The following is a 6236-nucleotide window of genomic DNA, read 5'->3' as shown; positions in this document are numbered from 1 at the left end:
TATGAGAGAAAATTTAGTTATCTAGAGAACACTAGTTGCATGCATGCATGCATTTACTGACTGAACTCACAATTAGTTCCTCCAACTATTTGGAACTAATTTAACTGGACTTAACTCAGTTATCTGAGCTAACTAATTACAACTCAAATGAAACTCATCTTTATCTCCTTAATTAAGGGATAACTTCCTCAATCAAAGGGATAATTGTTGCATGTCTTCACAAAGACTTCATGTTTGAATTTCTCCAGCTAATTAACTCAAGATGAATTAATTAATTATTTTTCAAATAGCTAGTGAGACTAAATTCGAATTTTAATTTTCAATTTTGATTCAAGGATAACTCAAAATTGGAATATATCCCGAAATTCTATTTATGGCAATGTTATTTTTAGCATTTCTATTTTTTCTATTTCCAACAGAGTTGGAGTATATCCTGAAATGCCATTTTTAGCATTTCTTGTTCTTATTTTCAACGCTCCCTCTCAACAAGAAATGGATTATCCATCACCCCGATCTTACCTCTCAGGAACTCGAATTTACGATTTGACAATGCCTTAGTTAAAATGTCAGCATCTTGCTCCTCAGTCGAAACATATTGCAACAACATGATCCTCCTTGCCACACAGTCTCTGAGATGATGATACTAAATGTTTATGTGCTTGGACCTGTCATGAAATATTGGATTCTCAGAGAGTTTGATACAACTCTAATTATCACAATAGATCACAGTTGGATTCATCTTCTAATAAAAAAAACCAACTAGAATTTTCCGCATCCAAATGGCCTCACATGCTGCCTAACTTGCAGCCATGTATCCAGCCTCTACTGAGCTAAGTGAAACTGACCTCTGTTTCTTGCTGTACCAAGAAACTGCAGTTGAACCAAGGTTGAAAATTCCTCCTGATGTGCTCTTCCGATCTGATGGACTCCCTGCCCAATCTACATCTGTGAATCCCTGTAGCTTCACTCCCTCTGACTGTCTGTACCATAATCCAAACTGAGATGTGCCTCTGAGGTATCTCAAAACATGCTTCGCTGCCTTCCAAAACAGCTTGGTAGGCTGAACCATAGCTTGACTCAGTTGGTTCACCGCAAAGCACAAATCTGGTCGTGTGTTCACCAAGTACATCAGTGAACCCACAAGCTGCTCATACACAGTAGCCTCTACTACCTCACCTGAAGTGGCATCCTCCTTCCTCCAGTTACCTGCTAGAGGAGTCTACATGGGTTTGCACTTCTTCATGTGGAATCTCTTGAGTATCTCATTGGCATACTTGCCTTGAGACACCAAACACTTCCCCATCATTTTGCCACATTTCCATGCCTAGAAAGTAGTGCATGAAACCCATGTCTTTCATCTCGACCTCTCTTGCAAGGTCCTCCTTGCAAGACATGATCAACTGATCATCACCTGTTAATATCAGATCATCAAGATAAAGAACAATGATCAACTGCTTACCTTCCACCATGATGTGGTACAATTTCGCATCTGCTTCACTCTTTATGAAGCCCAACCCGGTGAAGTAGTTGTCGATCCTAGTGTACCAAGTATGGGGTGCTTGCTTTAGCCCGTACAAAGCTCTCTTGAGTCGGCACACATGCGACTCACGATCGAAGGTCTCAAATCCTTCTGGCTGCTCTATGTACACCTCTTCCTCAATCTTGCCATTGAGGAATGCAGTCTTCACATCTATCTGATGGATCTTACAACCCATTTGTGCTGATAGTTCCAACATCGATCTGATATATGAGTACCTTGCTACAGGAGCAAAAGTCTCATCATAGTCGATCCCCTCGACTTGTGAGAAACCACGGGCAACAAACCTTGCCTTATGTTTCTCCACACTACCATCAGCAGCATGCTTTACTTTGTAAAGACAACGGGAACTCACAACTGACTTGTTCTCCGGTCTTGGAACCACATCCCAAACACTATTCTGAACTATGAAGTCATACTCCTCCACCATAGCATCAACCCAAATCAACTGATGCACTGCTTCCTCAAAGGAAGATGGCTCGGTCTCAACACATTCCCCAACAAGGGCCATGTATCTAGTGTACCTCTTAGGTGACCTCCTCTGTCTGCACTGAGAAGATGGTTCTCCCACATTCCCTCTCGCATCCGACAACAATCTATCAACTTCTCTCGTGCGCTTCCGCCCATCTCTGGAAGACTCTGCATGAGTGGATGTCTCCACTCCTGGAACCTCTACATGCAGCTGCTCCGCATCAGTCTGAGGCTCCTCCTCCTTAGGATCCGACAGTTCCTCCACAGCCTGTAGTTTGAGCTCCCTCTCAAGGGAAACTCACATGGACTTCTGGTCATCAAACTTGAGATCTCTGCGAACCACTATCCTCCGACTGGTAGGCAAGTACACCCAATAGTTGTGGGGTGTATCAGTGTACCCCACAAGTATCCCCAACTCTGTTGTCGACTCTAGCTTCTTCCAGGCATCCTTGGTCACATGGAAGTAATCCAATGAGCCAAAGATCCTAAAGTGACTCACATCTGGTCTCTTCCTGGAGAAAGCTTCTTCTGGTGTCTTCATCCCAAGTATGTGATGTGGGCTTCTATTCTGCAAGTAAACCGTTGTGTTTCATGCCTCAGTCCACAAATGAAGTGGTAGGCCTTGGCCATGCAGCATCGCCTGAGTTGCTCCCACAATCGTTCTATTCTTCCTTTTGGCCACCGCATTTTGCTGTGGGTTATGGGATGTCGTCAACTCCCGTTTAATTCCTTCTACAGCAAATAAGTCCTTAAACTCTTGAGAGACATACTCTCCACCATTGTCACTTCGCAAGGCCCTGATCTTCTTTCCTGATTCTTTCTCAACCAAGGCTTTGAACCCACAAAACCTTGAGAAGGTTTGATCCTTCTTCTGAATGAAATAGATCCAACATCTATGAGAAAAATCATCAATGAATATAACATAGTACCTTTGTTTAGCGGTGGAGGCTTTCGAGAATGGTCCACACACATCTGTATGGACTCGCTCCAAGATTGCTTTAGCTCGACTGTCTCGATCTTAAAAGGAATATTTTGCATATTTACCCAAGGTAAAACCTTTGCATGTGTCCACTTGCTCAAGTTTACCTTTGGGAAGTCTGGTAGAAATTTGCTATATTATCTTCAAGGCCCCATGATGTAAGTGGCCCAACCTTCTATGCCATAACTCGCAAATATCTTGGCTTTGAACCAATTTTTCTTTGGAACTCAATGTAGCACAGTCATATACCTCTAGCTTGTAGAGATTCTTCACTCGAATCCCAATCCTCTTGGTCTGTCCCATGGCTATGTGTCTCAGGAACGCCTTTCCTTTACTGAAGACAACATTGTAGCCTTTGTCCTCCAACATCGTGACTGATACCAAGTTATTTTTCAGTCCTGGCACATACTTCACATCAGTCAGGGTGAGAGGAGCTCCATGCTCCCTCTGAAACACAACCGTACCTTCACCTGATAAACGGTACTTTCCATCATCGCCCATCTCTATGCGCATCTGGAGGTCCTTCTCCTCCAAGGTACTAAATAAACTTTATCGCCGGTTATGTGGAATGAGGCTCCACTTTCAATATACCAAACACAACCCATCATCGATGACACCATGCATGCAAAGAGGGTAAAGTCCATTTCGAACTAAGAGGCCAATGGCTCACCTACAGATCCTTTTAAGGATCCCTTCTTGGACTTCTTTGATGGGCAATTAGTTGCATAATGTCCCATCTTTTGAATTCGGTTTGCACCTACAACTCCGAACTTCAAACTTCGAATTATTCTCAGTAAAATGTTTACAACTATGATAACCTTTGCTCTGATACCATGTAGAACTTTTTCTACAAAACCTCGCTCTGATACCATGTAGAAATTCTACTCTCTACACATCTTGTAGAGAAACTGTAGATTAAACTGATAATGCAATGTAACTAAAGCAAAATACTTGATCTACTTCTACTATCAAACTTTGCAGAAGCTTAATCAATTTGAGCAAGATCAATCGGAACACATATAACAGAGAAGAAGAAATCATACACATGAAACACAAAAGAATACTCTGGGGAAAGCCTCAGCTAACAACCCCGCTATCTGTATTATCATACAAGTGGAAATATCTCAGGATTACACAAAGCTTTAGCTCTCAAGCTATCCAGTTCTCAGTACAATCCCTCATTGCTGCTCATAGACAAAATAGACAACACATATGCCTTCCTTCAGTCCTCCAAGCCTCCTATTTCTTTGCGTAGTTTCTCCTGGGTCTTCCAGCTGCAACCCGTGTGATTCTCACCTCACACACAACATTGACCTCTGAAATAACTGCGTAATCCTGAAGGTATTAATTCCTTCTGCATGGATGAGTTTCCTTTATAGGAAAATTCCTCCAATTGATAGTACAATGTCCCTGTCTTTAATCTCAACTGGGTCTTTGTCTGACTGACATGCATGAGTTATTTATGAGAGAATATTCAGTTATCTGGAGAACAATAGTTGCATGCATGCATGCATTAACTAACTGAACTCACAATTAGTTCCTCCAACTGTTTGGAACTAATTTAACTGGACTTAACTTAGTTAACTGATCTAACTAATTACAACTCATCCTTATCTCCTTAATTAAGGGATAACTTCCTCAATCAAAGGGATAACCATTGCATGTCTTCACAAAGAGTTCATGTTTGAATTTCTCTAACTAATTAACTCAAGATGAATTAATTAATTATTTTTCAAACAACTAGTGAGATTAAATTTAAATTTTAATTCTCAATTTTGATTCAAGGACAAATCAAAATTGGAATTTATCCCAAAATGCTATTTATAGCAATGTTATTTTTAGCATTTCTATTTTTTTCTATTTCCAACAGAGTTGGAGTATATCCTGAAATGCTATTTACAACGATGCTACTTTTATAATTTCGATTTTTAGCATTTCTTGTTGCTATTTTCAACACTCCCTCTCAACAAGAAAGGGATTATCCGTCACCTCGATCATGTCTTTGTGGAACTCAAATTTACACTTTGACAATGGCTTAGTCAAAATGTCAGCATCTTGCTCCTCGGTCGAAACATACCGCAACAACATGATCCTCCTCGCCACACAGTCTCTGAGGGGATGATACCGAATGTCTATGTGCTTGGACCTATCATGAAATATTGGATTCTCAGAGAGTTTGATACAACTTTGATTATCACAATAGATCGCAGTTGGATCCATCCTCTGATCAAACAAACCAACTAGAATTTTCCACATCCAAATGGCCTCACATGTTGCCTGACTTGCAGCCATGTATTCAGCCTCTGCTGAGCTAAGTGAAATTGACCTCTGTTTCCTGTTGTACCAAGAAACTGTTGTTGAACCAAGGTTGAAAATTCCTCCTGATGTGTTCTTCCGATCTGATGGACTCCCTGCCCAATCTGCATCTCTGAAGCCCTGTAGCATCACTCCCTCTGACCATCTGTACCATAATCCAAACTGAGATATGCCTATGAGGTATCTCAAAACATGCTTCGCTGCCTTCCAAAACATTTTGGTAGGTTGAACCATAGCTTGACTCAATTGGTTCACCACAAAGCACAAATCTGGTCGTGTGTTCACTAAGTACATTAGTGAACCCACAAGTTGTCGATACACAGTAGCCTCTACTACCTCACCTGAAGTAGCATTCTCCTTCCTCCAGTTACCTACTAGATGAGTCTGCATGGGTTTGCACTTCTCCATGTGGAATCTCCTGAGTATCTCATTGGCATACTTGCCTTGAGACACAAATACTTCCCCATCCTTCTGCCACACTTCCATGCCTAGAAAGTAGTGCATGAGACCCATGTATTTCATCTCGAACTCTCTTGCAAGGTCCTCCTTGCAATACATGATCAACTGATCATCACCTGTCAATATCAGATCATCAAGATAAAGAACAATGATCAATTGCTTACCTTCCACCATGATGTGGTACAAGTTCGCATCCTCTTCACTCTTTGTGAAGCCCAACCTGGTGAAGTGGTTGTCGATCCTAGTGTACTAAGCACGGGGTGCTTGCTTCAACCCGTACAAAGCTCTCTTGAGTCGGCACACATGCGACTCATGATCGAAGGTCTCAAATCCTTCCGGCTGCTCTATGTACACCTCTTCCTCAATCTTGCCATTGAGGAATGTAGTCTTCACATCCATTTGATGGATATTCAAACCCATCTGTGCCAATAGTGCCAACATCGATTTGATAGATGAGTACCTTGCTACAGGAGC

Source organism: Pinus tabuliformis, chromosome 4_1 (assembly GCF_031772625.1).
Source record: "Pinus tabuliformis cultivar Carrire ecotype Pingquan chromosome 4_1, CPIR1, whole genome shotgun sequence".
NCBI classification, from domain to species: Eukaryota; Viridiplantae; Streptophyta; class Pinopsida; order Pinales; family Pinaceae; genus Pinus; species Pinus tabuliformis.
The sequence above is the reverse complement of the archived record's forward strand: the minus strand, read 5'-3'. Positions refer to the sequence as shown.